The sequence below is a fragment of the Pan paniscus genome, chromosome 1 (genome assembly GCF_029289425.2).
Source record: "Pan paniscus chromosome 1, NHGRI_mPanPan1-v2.0_pri, whole genome shotgun sequence".
Classification (NCBI taxonomy): domain Eukaryota; kingdom Metazoa; phylum Chordata; class Mammalia; order Primates; family Hominidae; genus Pan; species Pan paniscus.
The window spans coordinates 88,086,649-88,104,825 of record NC_073249.2 but is presented as its reverse complement, the minus strand read 5'-3'; the positions used below and the strand labels follow the sequence as shown (position 1 = coordinate 88,104,825).

General features: G+C 38.9%; 1 pseudogene; it reads right to left on the bottom strand.

Annotated features, from left to right (window-relative positions):
* Positions 1–3,107: 3,107 nt before the first annotated feature.
* On the bottom strand, positions 3,108–3,804 carry LOC106633875 (large ribosomal subunit protein eL31-like; annotated as a pseudogene).
* Between the last annotated feature and the right edge of the window lie 14,373 nt (positions 3,805–18,177).

Below are 18,177 nucleotides of genomic sequence, written 5' to 3'. Positions count from 1 at the left end.
CTTTTCTTTCTGTCATTTTTGGTCTGGTTATGATTTTCTCTCTCTCGGGAGTCAATTTTGAAAACTTTTGCTTTCCTAGGAATCATCCATTTTATTGGTATGCAGTGGTACAGCGCACTTTTCCCCTATTTTTTGGTAATAAGTTGTGTGTTTGTGTTTATGTCCCTCCTCTCATTCCTAGGTTTTGGGTTTTCTTTCTTTTATCAGTTAGGATGACTTCAGTTGGAAATAACAGGAAATCGTGATTCAAATTGGCTTAAACATTAAGGAAATGTATTATCTCACATAACAAAAAGTCCAGAGACAGACAGTTTCTAGCACATCAGAACTCGTGGTCCACTTTTCTACAATTCTGTGAGCACTGCCCTTGAGCTAGCAGCAAGATGATTATAATGGTTCTAAGCAGCATCATACCCAGACCGCTATAGAAAGAAAGGGACTAACTAATCCTTTTATGTGTAGCCTTTTTTTTTTTGAGACAGAGTTGCAGTGGCACAATTTCCATTCACTGCAATCTCTGCCTTCTGGGTTCAAGCAATTTTCCTGCCTCAGCCTCCTAAATAGCTGGGATTAAGGCATGCACCACCACACCCAGATAATTTTTGTATTTTTTAGTAGAGACCAGCCAGGCTGGTCTCAAACTCCTGACCTCAGGTGATCCACCCGCCTCAGCCTCCCAAAGTGCTGGGATTATAGGCGTGAGCCACTGTGCCTGGCCTTGTGTCTCTTTTTGACAATGAGGAACATTTTCTCAGAAGTTCTGCAACCATCTTCCCATCATATCATATTGGTCACGACTGGGTCACATGCTCATTCTTAAAACCATCACGAGAAAGGGGACTGAGATAACCATAATTCACTTAGCTTAATCATTTGGAGAGTCACCCATCTTGACACTATCTCTTTGTTCATCCTAATCAGACTTACCATAGGTTTGCTTTATTAGTCTTGTCTCAGCTTTTGACTTCTGGCTCAAGTACTTTGCCTTTTGCTTGTTTTCTAATGTATTATTTCTTTCTTAGATTTCATTTATATTTACTGTATTATTCATTAATTTCTAAACTTCTTGTTTTGAAATAGATTCACAAAAGGCTATACCTTTTCCTCTTCTGCCATTTTGACCACACCCATTAGATTTTGAGATGTATGTATCCCTGTCATTGTTGTTTCTAAACAGTCTATAACTTTAGTTTTATTTTCTTCTTAACTCAAACTTTATTTGGAAGGGTGTTTTGTTGTGTTTGTTTTGTTCAAGAGAAATGAGCGCTACCTTTTTTGTTTTCTATTTTATTGCGGGACGGTCAGTAAATGTGGTCTGTATGATTTTTCTGTATGTGAGTATCTTTAAGTATATGTATGAAGACAATATTTTCTTTCATTTTAAAATAAAGTTTTGTTTTTTATTATAGCAACACACGCCCTTAGTTTACATAGTATAATAGAATAGAAGGCATATAACAAGAAATAGCTGTTTATTGCCCCTTCCCTCACATCTCAGCTCTACTTCTCAGAGGCAACCATGTTCAATTCTTTCAACTACTTTCAAATTATCTTTCTGCTAATTTCTGCTAATTTACCTCCATATTTCCAAACAATACAATACGCTGCTAATTCTTGATTTTTCAATATTAGACATTATCTATTTGATTTCCTACTATAGAATACGAGGACTGTTCTTATTATACCGTGCTTACTCACTTCCCACTTTTCCTACCATGTGCTCCAACATAGCTTTGTCACAATTTATGATTACTCCTTGTTGCTGAGACAAATAGTGTTGTCTGCTTATATTTCCCTTCTTGAACAATCTTTTTTCCTCTAGATATAATAAATGCCTCATTTTCGTATATTTTTTAGTTGTCTATGTGTTTATTAGCTTTTCCAAAGATTTAAAAAAATGTTCTAAAGCAGCTTAATACTATTTTCCATGTAGTCAAATGCACCATGTAGCTTTTCAGTTTTTCTTCCTTCCTTTTTTTTTTTTTCCATTAGCAAGATGTCCCTCCTTTTTTGACACTGTTTTCGGTCATTTGATCTCTGGACCTCTTGCACAGCTGTTGTCCTAGGACTTCTCTATCTTTTATATGAAATCCTGTTTCCTGAATCTTATGTCTTCCTATTTCTTGGTTTCTTCCTTGTGTGGCTGCAGCATGTTTGCCAGGGCATCCTGAGAAAGGGTTTGCAGGTGATATAGTGGAGGCCATAATGCCTCACCTCATACTCACTCAACTCACCTGAATTCACCTGCAGCTGCTGGCTGGGTCAATTTCTCCTGAGAATTAAACTATGACAGGGAAAAATTAGTCACCTGCAAATAGTCACCCTGGGTAGGACAGAGGCCCTAAGAGTCTAACTTCTCCTTATACAGAGTTTACAATTATCCTCTCATTTTTAGAATCATTCTTTAACCATATATTTTGTTGTACATGATTCCTCCAAATTCCTGAACTTTTTCTAAGATCTTCCAGGAAAATTAGCTTGCTTTTCATTAGCATTCCTTTCTTTAGGGAAATAAACTCAATTCCCTATTACCCAATTTTCTATAACAACATGACCAAGATTTGTGGTTATCCCAATGTTACTTCTTAGATATTAGACAAAAATAATGTTAAATGGTTGAATAAAAGAGACATCTTTATATCTCTGTTTATCTTAATTAGACTTGTTAGAAGTCTTTTTTATTGGTCTTTTCACAGAATTAGTTTTTGATTGTTTGATCACATCTTCCTTCTGTTTGCAATCTTGTACGTTGTAATCTCTTCTATTTTGTAATATTCTTAGTCTTGAATAATACAAAAAAAAGTATATATTTTCCCTCCCACACTAGTCTCTCTGTTTACCGTACTCCTGTGCCCACTGGAATGAAATGTTCCTTAATTTTTCTATTTTTGCTGAAAACCACAATTTCAACAGATAATTTAAATTATACAAATTGTTATCTCAACAAGATTACTTAAGACTTGTCAAACACATTGTAACATACATTTCTGTAACTGTTGTTAGCCAAATAATTAAACTCTTCAATCTGCGATTTCTACATATCCAACGAGAACCTATGTCTTTTTTTTTAAAGGCAATTTTATAACTTTATTTGATGTATTTGACGATCAGCGATTAGTTCTCATCCACATTGACTGTAGATTTTCCAGAGTGGCAACAGGTACATAGGTAACCAAAGTATAGAGCTTATTTGGTGAATCTTCATCCTCATTACGTTTTCGGGACAGCCGCACACGGATTCGGTATGGGACATTCTTATTCCTTTGGCCCAGACAGCTTTGTTGAGCCTGATATCAATGCGCGCATCTGGAGTTCCCATCTCCTTCATGGCAAATTTCCGAAGCTCTTTGAGTGCCCGAGGGGCACACTTCTTGAAGCCCACTCCATGGATGTGCTTGTGAATGTTGATGGTGTATTCTCGGGTCACCACCTCGTTGATGGCAGAACGGCCCTTTTTATTCTCGCCACCCTTCTTTGCGGGAGCCATTCTGCCGGGTCCAAGTTGGAAAGGAAGAGCGCGAGGGATTGTGGGAGAAGGAAAGCCGAGAATCTATGTCATTTAATAGATCATGCTTTGGGTGTCAAGTCTAAGAATTCTTTGGCTAGTCCTAAGTCCCAAAGAATATGTTCTCCAGTTTTGTTTTGTTTTTTTAAGTTTTATAGTTTTATTTTCCACATTTAAACCCAGGATCACCCAGGCAGAGTGGCTCACACCTGTAATCCCAGCACTTTGGGAGGCCAAGGCAGGAGGATTGCTTGAATCCAGGAGTTTGAGACCAGCCTGGGCAGCATAGTGAGACTTGGCCTCTAAAAAAAAAAAGTTACCTGGGAAGTCTCAGCTACTTGGAAGGCTGAGGTCGGAGGGTTGCTTGAGTACAGGAGGTCAAGGCTACAGTGAGCTATGATTGCACCACTGCACTCCAGCGTGGGCAACAGAGTGAGACCTTATCTCAAAAATGTACATGAATTAGTAAGTAAATAAACCCAGGATCCATTTTGAGTTTATTTTTTGTGAGGTATGATACTTAAGTTAAAGTGTATTTTTTTTTCCTATGGATGACCAATTGCTCCAACAATCATTTGTTGAAAAGGCCATCTTTCCTCATTGAATTGGTTTTGCACCTTTGTCAATAATCAGTTGGGCGTATTTGTGTGGGCCTATTTCCTGTTCTCTATTCTGTCCCATTATTCTGTGTCTATCACTCTGCCAATACCACACAATCTTGATTATTGTAACTACATTGTAAGTTTTAAAATTGGTTAGACTGATTCCTCCCAATATTCTTCTTTTTTCGAGATTTTTAAGCTATTCTAGTTCCTTTGTCTTTCCATATACATTTAAAAATAATATTGTCTATATCTATAAAAAATCACGCTAGGATTTTGACAAGAATTGTGTTAAAGGTGTATATTAGTTTGGGCAGAATTGACTTCTTTACTATATCAAGTTTTCCAATCCATAAACACGATATGTCTCTCCATTTATTTAGATTTTTACAAACTTTCCTTCATCAGTGTTGTGTAGTTTTTGTCATACAAAACCTATACATGTTTTGTTAGATTTATACCTATTTCTTTTTTCTTCTTAGTATTGTAATTGTAAATGATACTATTTTAAATTTCAGAGTCCACATGTTCATTGCCAATATGTAGAAATACAATTGATTTTTTATCTTGTATGTTTATCTTGTATGTTGCAACCTTGCTGAAGACTCACTTATTAGTTCTAGGAGTTTTTAATGTATTCTTGGGATTTTCTAGGTAGACAATCACATCATATATAAGCAGGGGCATTTTATTTCTTTCTTTCCTACCCATATGCCTTTTATTTTCTTCTCTTATCTTAGTGAACTGGCTAGAACTTCCAGCATTATGTTGAATAAGAGTGGTACTAGCAGACATCTTTACTTCGTTTTGATTTTAGGGGGAAAGCATGCAGTCTTTCATTGTTGAGTATGGTGTTAGCCAAAAGTCTGTGTAGATGCTCTTTATCAAGTTGAGGAAGTTTCCCTCTATGTCCGCTCCTTTTTGCTTGTTTCTTTTTTTAATTTTTTTTAGACTTTTTATCAGTAATAGGTGTTAATTTTGTTGATTTTTTTGCATTGATTGACATGATTTTTTGGGGTTTGACATGATTTTTGATGTGGTTTTTCTTCTTTAGCATGTTAACATGGTGGATTACATTGATTGATTTTGAAATATTGAACCAGTCTTGCATTCCAGGAATAAACCCCACTTGGTCATGGTGTATAATTCTTTTTATATGTTAGTAAATTCTATTTGCTAATATTTTGTTTAGTATTTTTGCACCTATAGTCATGAAAAATATTAGTCTGTAGTTTTCTTGTGTGTGTGTGTGTGTGTGTCTGTGTGTGTGTATTAAACCTGTATGTGTCTTTAGCCCAAGATATGATATGTCTATCTTGGTATATGTGTCATGGGCACTTAGAAAGAATGTGTAGTCTTTGTCTGGCTTTGGTATCAGGATAAACTAACTTTGTAAAAATGAATTGGAATGTGTTCCTTCCTATTCTATATTCTGAAAAACGTTGTATAGAATTGGCTAATTCTTCTTCAAATGTTTGGCAGAATTCACCAGTAAAACCATCTAGGACTGGAGATTTCTTTTTGGGGAGTTTTAAGATTATGAATTCAATTGCCTTTATAATTACAGAGCTACACAAGAATCTATTTCATTCTGGATGAACTGTGGCAGTTTGTGCTTTTTGAGGAATTATTTCATCTAAGTTGGCAAATTTATGTGTTTAAAATTATAGGCCAGGCGCAGTGGCTCATGCCTGTAATCCTAGCACCTTGGGAGGCCGAGATGGGAAAACTGCTTGAGGCCAGGAGTTTGACACCAGCTTTGGCAACATAGTGAGATTCCCATCTCTATTTTTTAAAAAATAAATATGGGCCAGGAGCAGTGGCTCACTCCTGTAATCCTAGCACTTTCAGAGGCTGAGGCAGGCAGATCACCTGAGGTCAGGAGTTTGAGACCAGCCTGACTAACACGGTGAAACCCTGCCTCTACTGAAAATACCAAAATTAGCCTGGTATGGTGGGGTTTGCCTGTAGTTCCAGCTACTTGGGAGGCTGAGGCAGGAGAATCACTTGAACCTGGGAGGCGGAGGTTGTAGTGAGCCAAGATCACGCCACTGCACTCTGCCTGGGTGACGGAGGGATACTCTGTCTAAAAAAATAATAATAAAAATATATATAATAAAAATAAATAAAATTATAGTATTCCCTTATTCTCCTTTTGATATCTGCTGGTTTATTGGTAACTTGTACCTTTGCTCTCTCTGTCAGTCTTGCATGAGGTTTGTCAATTTTATCTTTTCAATGAAGATCAATTTTCTCTATTTCTTATTTATTTTCTCTATTGTTTTTCTGTTGTCAATTTCACTGTTTTGTGTGCTATCTTTATTCTTGCCTTCCTTCTGCTTGCTTTGGGTTTATTTTGTTCTTCTTTTTTTAGATTCTTGAGGTGGGAGCTTAGATTATTGATTTGAGATTTTTCTCTATGTAATTAGTGCTATAAATTTCCATTCTAATACTGTTTTAATTGTGTCCCACAAATTTTTATATGTTGCATTTTCATTTTTATTCCATTTAGTGTATTTTATTTTATTTCCCTTGAGACATCCTCTTTGACCCATGGATTATGCAGAAGTATGTTGTTTGGTTTCCAGGTACTTAGAGATGTTCCTGTTATCTTTCTGTTATTGATTCTAGTTTGATTTCACCGTGGTTGGAAAACATGCTCTGTATAATGTTGAGTCTTTTAAATTTGTTGAGGATTTATTTTGGCTTAGCATATGATTTATCTCAGTGGGCACTTGATAAAAATGTGTGTTCTGCTGTTTTTGGGTGGAGTGTTATATAAATATTGATTAGATCATGTTGCTTGATGGTGTCATTGAGTTCTTCTGTATTTTTGCTGATTTTCCATCTAGTTGTTCTATCAATCATATTGAGAGAGGAGCGTTGAAGCTTCCAGCTATAATTGTGGATATGTCAACTTCTACTTTTAATGCTATCACTTTCGCTTCACATATTTTGTGGCTCTCTCGCTTGGTGAATTTACATTTAGGATGTCTTTTTGGTGGATTGGCCCTTTTATCATTAAATAAAGTCCTTTTCTGTCTCTAGTAATTTACTCTGCTCTGTGGTCTACTTTATCTGATGGTTTTTTGGGTGGTGGTGGGGCCACAGTTTGTTTTTTGTTTTTTTTTTTTCCTGTGGTATTGCTAGACTAGTGCATTTACTATCTAAACATTTTCAGTCATGCTAGGCTGCCCCTTTCCTTGTCTTTTGCGGAGAAAGAGAAGGATTTTCCTGAGGCTTTTTTTCTCTATATCTTTGGCATTTCTGGGTTGCTGGCTTTTTCAGCTCCAGGTGTAGCATACATGAAACAAAAAGAAAACCTATGGAACTCATCACCATTTTGTTCCCCAGGTTCCAAGGTCCCTTGCTCATCTGCTTTCTTTTCTCTTTTCTCCATTTTTAAGTCTTCTTATTTCTGTTTTATATATAATATCTAGGGTTTTTAGCTGTACTTAGCAGGAGGAATAGGGAAAAGTACCTCTATTACATATTTTCATTAGTCTGGAAGCTGCGTGTGCGTGTGTGTGTGTGTGTGTGTGTGTGTTTGAGACAGGGTCTCACTGTGTCACATAGGCTGGAGTGCAGTGGTGCAATCATACTTCACTCTAGCCTCAAACTACTGGGCTCAAGCAATCCTCCTGCCTCAGCCTCCCACCCAAAGTGCTGCAGTTACAGGCATAAGCCACTGAGCTTGGCATATTTTTATTTATTATTATTATTAAGATGGGGTCTTGCCCTGTTGCCCAAGCTAGAGTGCAGTGGTTTGATCATGGCTCACTGCTACCTTGACCTCCTAGGCTCAAGCTGTCCTCCTGCCTTAGCCTCCCAAGTAACTGGGACCACAGGCACGCACCACCATGCCCAGCTAATAATTAAAAAATCTGTGGCAATTCCTCAAATACCTAAATACAGAAATACCATTTGACTCAGCAATCCCATTACTGGGTACATACCCAAAGGAACAGAAATCCTCTTATTATAAAGACACATGCACATGTATATTCATTGCAGCACTATTCACCATTGCAAAGACATGGAATCAACCTAAATGCCCATCAATGATAGACTGGATAAAGCAAATGTGATACATATATGCCGTGGTATACTATACAGCCACAAAAAAGAATGAGATCATGTCCTTTGCAGGGACACAGATGGAGCTGGAGGCCATTATCCTTAGCAAGCTAACACTGGAACAAAAACCACATACCTCATGTTCTCATTTATAAGTGGGAGCTAAATGAAGAGAACACATGGACACAGAGAGGGGAAAAACACTGGGGCCTACCAGAGGGTGGAGAGTGGGAGGAGAGAGAAAATCAGGAAAAATAACTAATGGATCCGAGGCTTAGTACCTGGGTGATAAAATAACCTGTATAACAACCCCCCATGACACAAGTTTACCTATGTCACCAACCTGCACATGTATCCCTGAACTTAAAATAAAAGTTAAAAAAAATTTTGTGAAGATGGAGTCTCGCTATGTTGCCCAGTCTGGTTTTGAACTCCTGGGCTGAAGCTATGCTCCTAATATTTTTAATATACATATTTGCACTTATATTTTCATCAATACATAGAGTTAGTCATAGTCTATATTTCCCCCTTGAACTTTTTGGGGGATAAAAAGCACCCAGATAAAAATAAGCCAAACTAACCATAGGAGAAGTCTCTAGGTGAAGGACTTATGGATGATTTTTTAATTTCCTTTTTCCTTATTTTCTACCATTAGTATGTATTGTAAATAACATTTGGAAGCTCAGTGTTCTATGCACCTTATTTTACTATTATTAAGTAAAATCCTGTTTATTTCTACATCACTTTTATGAATAAAATTGAGTTTTATAGGCCTTCTTTTTGCTTATTTGCTAACCAATAAAATTGCAGGCTTTAACTTTAAAAATGCAAGTTTTCATAAGAAATATAAGGAGTCTCAGAAAAAGATGTCCCCTCTCCCTTTGATTAACAGAGGAGCACTATCCTTCTATGTCATAAAGCTGCTTCAAGAATCCAATTTGATAAGGTGTTAAACTGAAGCGTTTTATTAAAATATCAATATTGCTTTCTTGGACAAAATGGAGATGTGTGGATATTCATATTTGTTTGCAACCTGTTCTGTTGATAACAATCTGTCCTTGGAAGTAAAATTTGAGTAATGAGAACTTGCAGAATTCCTTTAAAAACTGCCACATCCTGTGAAAATTATCTTCAAAAATAAATCCATGCTTCATTTTGATATTATTTCAAAATCTGTCACCTGAGCAATAATGTTTTAATTTACATCTATATACTCCTGCACAAAATAAATACTTGTAAAATTGCTCTGTCAAATTGGAAGTGGATCACTGATACCTTCATTTTCTCAGTTATTCATGTTGGGGGAAAGAAGCTCATGGTTCTGTAAGATATTCTACTTCAATGCAAAAATTGGGAGAATTATTTCAATTAATTAACAAATCCATGGTGAGCTGAGAGTTGAAGGCTGTGCCCTATACTGGCAGTCTCAAATAAAGCAGCTAAGAGAGAGGAGAGAAACCTTAGGCTCCAGCAGAAGCCTTCCTGTCTCTGTGATACACCAGCTCAGGATAACTCTGTTAAGGAGTCATTTTGCTGAACAAATCTGCTTAGCCATCACAAAGAGAGTAAGAAAAAAAACACACATATTTTAAAAATTATTTGTGGCCTAAGAACCTCAAGCAATTTCAATTTCCAAAGGAAGGAATTCAGGGCACTATACTCCATAAATTCTTAAATATTTTATTTGCTGCTAGCAGTCAGGTAGAAAAAATAGCCCAGGGCACTGTCTTCCAGGAATATGTGAGTTTTCTTTACGAAAATGAGGCCCACCTGGCAGTAGAATGAGTTTCCCATAATTCCAGTGACCTGACGGTAAGGGATTGGCTTTCCTTAGAAACTGGGGCCACTCCCTGGTGCGTGGGAGATCTGGTGCATGGGAGAACTGAGAGCATCTTTGTGTATGCTTTCTGAATGTGTATTCTGAAAGTTTAACAGGTGATGAAATAGGTACCCAGAAAGGGGCATGTCAATTCATGTCTAGCTTATGTGGAGACTTCCAGCTTCTACCTGAACAACCTGAAACTGGTTCTGAGTGAATTCTTTCTTTCTCTTTCCCTCTCCCCTTCCTCTCTCCATCCCTCTCTCTGTGCTTCTCCTACCTTCCTTTTTTTTGTTGTTTTGTTTTTTTGAGACGGAGTCTCACTTTGTCGCCCAGGATGAAGTGCAGTGGCTCTATCTCGGCTCGCTGCAACCTCCGCCTCCCGGGTTCAAGCGATTCTCCTGCCTCTGCCTACCCAGTAGCTGGGACTATAGGCGCCCGCCACCACCAGCTAATTTTTGTATTTTAGTAGAGACGGAGTTTCGCCATGTTGGCCAGGCTGATCTCAAACTCCTGACCTAAAGTGATCCACCTGCCTCAGCCTCCCAAAGTGCTGGGATTACAGGCGTGAGCCACCATGCCTGGCCTCTTTTTTTTTTCTCTTGGAAGAAATACACAAATAAGCTAAGTCGAGGTGTGTGGAATAACTTTGTGTCCTGCAGTGCATTTTTAAATCTTAGGAATGAGACAGGTGACATGACTATAGATTTGCAACTAGCTGTGCAAGTATTCAAAAGCCATCAGTACTGCTATAGACGGTAAATAGATAATAAACGAATATTATGAAAAACTTTATATAGATAAATATGACAACTTAGATAAAATGGACAAATTCCTTGACAGCTGCACACAAACTATCTAGGTTCATTTAAGGAGAAATAGCCTCAATAGCCCTATATCTATTAAAGAAATGGAATTTTCAAGGGGGGAGGGGCCAAGATGGCCGAATAGGAACAGCTCTGGTCTGCAGCTCCCAGCGAGACCAACTCAGAAAGCTGGTGATTTCTGTATCTCCAACTGAGGTAACCAGTTCATCTCACTGGGAATGGTTAGGCAGTGGGTCCAACCCGTGGAGAGTGAGCAGAAGCAAGATGGGGTGATGCTCCACCCAGGAAGTGCAAGGGGCCAGGGACCTCCCTCCCCCCAGCCAATGGAAGCTGTGAGGAACTGTGTTACCCAGCTGGGTTACTACGCTTTTCCCACGGTTTTTGCAATCTGCACATCAGGAGATTCCCTCGTGTGCCTACACCACCGGGGCCCTGGGTTTCAAGCACAAAACTGGGCAGCTGTTTGGGCAGACACGGAGCTAGCCGCAGGAGTTTTTTTGTACCCCAGTGGCTCCTGGAACCCCAGTGAGACAGAACCATTCACTCCCCTGGAAAGGGGGCTGAAGCCAGGGAGCCAAGTGGTCTCGCTCAGCAGGTCCCACTCCCACAGAGCCCAGCAAGCTAAGAACCACTGGCTGGAAATTCTTGCTGCCAGCACAGCAGTCTGAAGTAGACCTGGGACAATTGAGCTTGGTCATGGGAGGGGCGTCCGCCATTACTGAGACTTTAGTAGGCGATTTTTCCGACAGTGGTTGGGAGGCTGGGAGATCTGGGCCGGGCGGGGCGAAGCGGCTGTGGCCAGACTGCTTCTCTAGATTCCTCCTCACTGGGCAGGGCATCTGTGAAGGAAAGGTAACAGCCCCAGCCAGGAGCTTACAGACAAAACCACCATCTCCCTGGACAGAGCACCTGAGGGAAGGGGCGGCTGTGGGCACAGCTTCAGCGGATTTAATTGTTCCTGCTTGCTGGCTCTGAAGACAGCAGCTGATCCTGACTAGCGGGATTCTCCCAGCATAGCGCACCAGCTCTGCTAAGGGACAGACTGCCTCCTCAGGTGGGTCCCTGACCCCCGAGTCTCCTGACTGGGAGAAACCTCCCAACAGGGGTTGACAGACACCTCATACAGGAGAGCTCTGGCTGGCATGAGGCTGGTGACCCTCTGGGATGAAGCTTCCAGAGGAAGGAGCAGGCAGCAATCTTTGCTGTTCTGCAGCCTCCACTGGTGATACCCAGGTGAACAGGGTCTGGAGTGGACCTCCAGCAAACTGCAGAAGAGGGGCCTATTAGAAGAAAAACTAACAAACAGAAAGCAACAACATCAACATCAACGTAAAGGAACCCCACACCAAAACCCCATCCAAAGGTCATCAGCCTCAAGGATCAAAGGTAGATAAATCCATGAAGATGAGGAAAAACCAATGCAAAAACACTGAAAACTCCAAAAACCAGAATGCCTCTTCTCCAAATGATCACAACTCCTCTCTAGCAAGGGCACAAAACTGGACGGAGAATGAGAATGACGAATTGACAGAAGTAGGCTTCAGAAGGTGGGTAATAACAAACTCCTCTGAGCTAAAGGAGCATGTTCTAACCTAATGCAGGGAAGCTAAGAACCTTGATAAAAGGTTACAGGAACTACTAACTAGAATAACCAGTTTAGAGAGGAACATAAATGACCTGATGGAGCTGAAAAACACAGCACGAGAACTTCGTGAAGCATACACAAGTATCAGTAGCCAAATTGATCAAGTGGAAGAAAGGATATCAGAGATTGAAGATCAACTTACTGAAATAAGGCGTGAAGAAAATATTAGAGAAAAAAGAATGAAAAGGAATGAACAAAGCCTCCAAGAAATACGGGACTATGTGAACAGACCAAACCTATAATTGATTGGTGTACCTGAAAGTGACGGGGAGAATGGAACCAAGTTGGAAAACACACTTTAGGATATTATTCTGGAGAACTTCCCCAACCTAGCAAGACAGGCCAACATTCAACTTCAGGACATACAGAGAACACCACTAAGATACTCCTCAAGAAGAGCAACCCCAAGACACATAATCTTCAGATTCTCCAAGGTCAAAATGAAGGAAAAAATTTTAAGGGCAGCCAATGAGAAAGGTCAGGTTATCTATAAAGGGAAGCCCCTCAGACTAGCAGCAGATCTCTCTTCAGAAACCCTACAAGCTAGAAGAGAGTGGGGGCCAACATTCAACATTCTTAAAAAAAGAACTTTCAACCCAGAATTTCATATCCAGCCAAACTAAACTTCATAAATGGAGAAATAAAATCCTTTCCAGACAAGCAAATGCGGAGGGATTTTGCCACCACCAGGCCTGCCTTCCAACAGCTCCTGAAGGAAGCATTAAATATGGAAAGGAAAAGCTGGTACCAGCCACTGCAAAAACACACCAAAATATAAAGACCAATGACACTATGAAGAAACTGCATCAACTAATGTGCAAAATAACCAGCTAGCAGCATGATGACAGGATCAAATTCACACATAACAATATTAACCTTAAATGTAAATGGGCTAAATGCCCCAATTAAAAGACATAGGCTGGCAAATTGGATACAGAGTCAAGACCCATTGGTGTGCTGTATTCGGGAGACCCATCTCACGTGCAAAGACACACATGGGCTCAAAATAAAGGGATGGAGGAATATTTACCAAGCAAATGGAAAACAAAAAACAAAACAAAAACAAACAAAACTGGGGTTGCAATCCTAGTCTCTGATAAAACAGACTTTAAACCAACAAAGATCAAAAAAGACAAAGAAGGGCATTACATAAAGGTAAAGGGATCAATGCCACAAGAAGAGCTAACTATACTAAATATATATGCATCCAATACAGAAGCACCCAGATTCATAAAACAAGTTCTTAGAGACATACAAAGAGACTTAGACTCCCACACAATAATAGTGGGAGACTTTAACACCCCACTGTCAATATTAGACAGATCAATGAGACAGAAAATTAACAAGGATATTCCGGACTTGAACTCAACTCTAGACCGAGTGAACCTAATAGACATCTACAGAACTCTCCACCCCAAATCAACTGAATATACGTTCTTCTTAGCATCACATAGCACGTATTCTAAAATTTAATACATAATTGGAAGAAAACCACTCCTCAGCAAATGCAAAAGAACAGAAAGCATAACAAACAGTCTCTCAGACCACAGTGCAATCAAGTTAGAACTCAGGTTTAAGAAACTCACTCAAAACTGCAAAACTACATGGAAATTGAACAACCTGCTCCTGAATGACTACTGAGTAAATAATCAAATTATGACAGAAATAAAGAAGTTCTTTGAAACCAATGAGAACAAAGAGACAGCATACCAGAATCTCTGGAACAAAGCTAAAGCAGTGTGTAGAGGGAAATTTATAGCACTAAATGCCCACAACAGAAAGCTGGAAAGATCTAAAATCACCACCCTAACATCACAATTAAAAGAACTGGAGAAGCAAGAGCAAACAAATTCAAAAACTAGCAGAAGACAATAAATAACTAAGATCAGTGCAGAACTGAAAGATATAAGAGACATGAAAAACCCTTCAAAAAATCAGTGAATCCAGGAGCTGGTTTTTTGAAAAGATTAACAAAATACGTGGACCACTAGCTAGACTAATAAAGAAGAAGAGAGAGGGGAATCAAATAGACATGCAAAAAAATGATAAAAGGAATATCACCACTGATCCCACAGAAATACAAACTACCATCAGAGAATACTACAAACACTTCTACACAAATAAACTAGAAATTCTAGAAGAAATGAATAAATTGCTGGACACATACACCCTCCCAAGACTAAACCAGGAAGAAGTTGAATCCCTGAATAGACCAATAACAAGTTCCGAAATTGACGCAGTAGTTAATAACCTACCAACCAAAAAAAGCCCAGGACCAGACAGATTCACAGCTGAATTCTACCAGAGGTATAAAGAGGCTGGTACCATTCTTTCTGAAACTATTTCAAATAATAGATAAAGAGGGACTCATCTCTAACTCATTTTATGAGGCCAGCATCATCCTGATACCAAAACCTGGCAGATACACAACTAAAAAAGAAAATGTCAGGCCAATATCCCTGATGGACACCGATGAGAAAATCCTCAATAAAATACTGGCAAACCGAATCCAGCAGCACATCAAAAAGCTTATCCACCATGGTCAAGTTGGCTTCATCCCTGGGATGCAAGGCTTGTTCAACATACACAAATCAATAAAGGTAATCCATCACATAAACAGAACCAATGACAAAAACCACATGATTATCTCAATAGATGCAGAGAAGGCCTTCGATAAAATTCAACATCCCTTCATGCTAAAAACTCTCAATAAACTAGGTATTGATGGAACATATCTCAAAATAATCAGAGCTATTTATGACAAACCCATAGCCAATATCATACCGAATGGGCAAAAGCTGGAAGCATTCCCTTTGAAAACCGGCACAAGACAAGGATGCCCTCTCTCATCACTCCTATTCAACATAGTATTGGAAGTTCTGGCCCAGGCAATCAGGCAAGAGAAAGAAATAAAGGGTATTCAAATAAGAAGAGAAGAAGTCAAATTGTCTCTGTTTGTAGACGACATGATTGTATATTTAGAAAACCCCATTGTCTCAGCCCCAAAACTCCTTAAGGTGATAAGCAACTTCAGCAAAGTCTCAGGATACAAAATCAATGTGCAAAAATCACAAGCATTCCTATACACCACCAACAGACAGAGAGCCAAATCATGAGTGAACTCCCATTCACAATTGCTACAAAGAGAATAAAATACCAAGGAATACAACTTACAAGGGACATGAAGGACCTCTTCAAGGAAAACTACAAACCACTACTCAAGGAAATAAGAGAGTACACAAACAAATGGAAAAACATTCCATGCTCATGGATAGGAAGAATCAATATCATGAAAATGGCCATACTGTCCAGAGTAATTTATAGATTCGATGCTATTCCCACAAAACTACCATTGACTTTCTTTGCAGACTTAGAAAAAACTACTTTAAATTTCGTGTGGAACCAAAAAACAGCCCGTATAGCCAAGACAATCCTAAGCAAAAAGAACAAAGCTGGAGGCATCACGCTACCTGACTTCAAGCAAAACTACAAGGCTACAGTAACCAAAACGCATGATACTGGTACCAAAATAGATATGTAGACCAATGGAACAGAACAGAGACCTTAGAAATAATGCCACACATCTACAACCATCTGATCTTTGACAGACCTGAAAAAAACAAACAATGGGCAAAGGATTCCCTATTTAATAAATGGTGCTGGGAAAACTGGCTAGCCATATGCAGAAAACAGAAACTGGACCCCTTCCTTACACCTTATACAAAAATTAACTCAAGATAGATTAAAGACTTAAATGTAAAAATCTAAAACCATAAAAACCCTAGAAGAAAACCTAGGCAATGCCATTCAGGACATAGGCATGGGCAAAGACTTCATGACTAAAACACCAAAAGCAATGGCAACAAAAGCCAAAATTGACAAATGGGATCTAATCAAACTAAAGAGCTTCTGCACAACAAAAGAAACTATCACCAGAGTGAACAGGCAACCTACAGAATGGGAGAAAAGTTTTGCAAGCTACCCATCTGACAAAGGTCTAGTATCCAGAATCTACAAGGAACTTAAACAAATTTACAAGAAAAAAACAATCAAAAAGTGGGCGAAGGTTATGAACAGACACTTCTCAAAAGAAGACATTTATGGGGCCAACAAACATATTTTAAAAAGCTCATCATCACTGGTCATTAGAGACATGCAAACCAAAACCACAATGAGATACCATCTCACACCAGTTAGAATGGTGATTATTAAGAAGTCAGGAAGCAACAGATAGAGAAACAGGAGTGCTTTTACACTGTTGGTGGGGGTGTAAATTAGTTAAACCATTGTGGAAGAAGACAGTGTGGTGATTCCTCAATGATCTAGAACCAGAAATACCATTTGACCCAGCAATCTCATTACTGGGTATATACCCAAAGGATTATAAATCATTCTACTATAAAGACACCTGCACACATATGTTTATTGCAGCACTATTTACAATAGCAAAGATTTGGAACCCACCCAAATGCCCATCAATGATAGACTGGAGAAAGAAAATGTGGGACATATAAACCATGGGATACTATGCAGCCATAAAAAAGGATGAGTTCACATCCTTTACAGGGAAATGGATGAAGCTGGAAACCATCATTCTCAGCAAACTAAGACAGGAACAGAAAACCAAACACCACATGTTGTCATTCATAAGTGGGAGTTGAACAATGAGAACACATGGACACAGGGAGGGTAATATCACACACCAGGGTCTGTCAGGGGGTAGGGGTAAGGGGAAGAAGAGCATTAGAACAAATACCTAATGTATGTGGGACTTAAAACCTAGATAATGGGTTGATAGGGGCAGCAAACCACCATGGCACTTGTATACCTATGTAACAAACCTGCACTTTCTGCACATGTATCCCAGAACTTAAAGTAAAATAAAAATAAAAAAAAAAAGAAATTGAATTTATTATCAAAACTTTCCTGCAAAGAAAACTTAAGGTCCAGATGGTTTTACTGCCAAATTCTAACAAACATTTAAGGAATAAATAATACCAATTCTATACCAAGTCTTCCAGAAAATTAGGGAGAAAAGAACACTTCGCAACTCAGACATCCAGGCAAAGGCATGACAAGAAACCAAACCTAGGCTGGTCCAAGTGCAGTGGTGTTTACAACTAATTGATCATCACCATTAACAGATTTCTTTGTTCCTTCTCCACTCCCACAGCTCCATTTTAATAGCCTTTAAATAAAAAGTATTTTAAAAAATAAAGAAGAAGCCAAGCGCGGTGGCTCACGCTTGTAATCCCAGCACTTTGGAAGGCCAAGGCGGGCCTATCACTTGAGGTCTAGAGTTTAGAGACCTCACCAACATGGTGAAACCCCATCTCTTCTAAAAATACAAAAATTAGCCGGGCGTGGTGGCAGGCACCTATAATCCCAGCTACTGGGGAGGCCAAGGCAGAAGAATCGTTTGAACTTGGGAAACAGAGGTTGCAGTGAGCCGAGATGGCACCACTGCACTCCAGCCTGGGTGACAGAGAGAGACTCTGTGTCAAAAATAAATAAATAGAATAGAATAAAAATAATAAAAAATAAGAAACAAAGCCTAGAGACCAATATCTCTTATGAACATAGATGCAAAAAGTTTTACCAAATTTTAGCAAACAAATTCAATATTATATAAAAGGATAATACATGTTGACCAATACAAATTTGGACCAATTCAAAATCAATGAATGTAATTTACCATATTA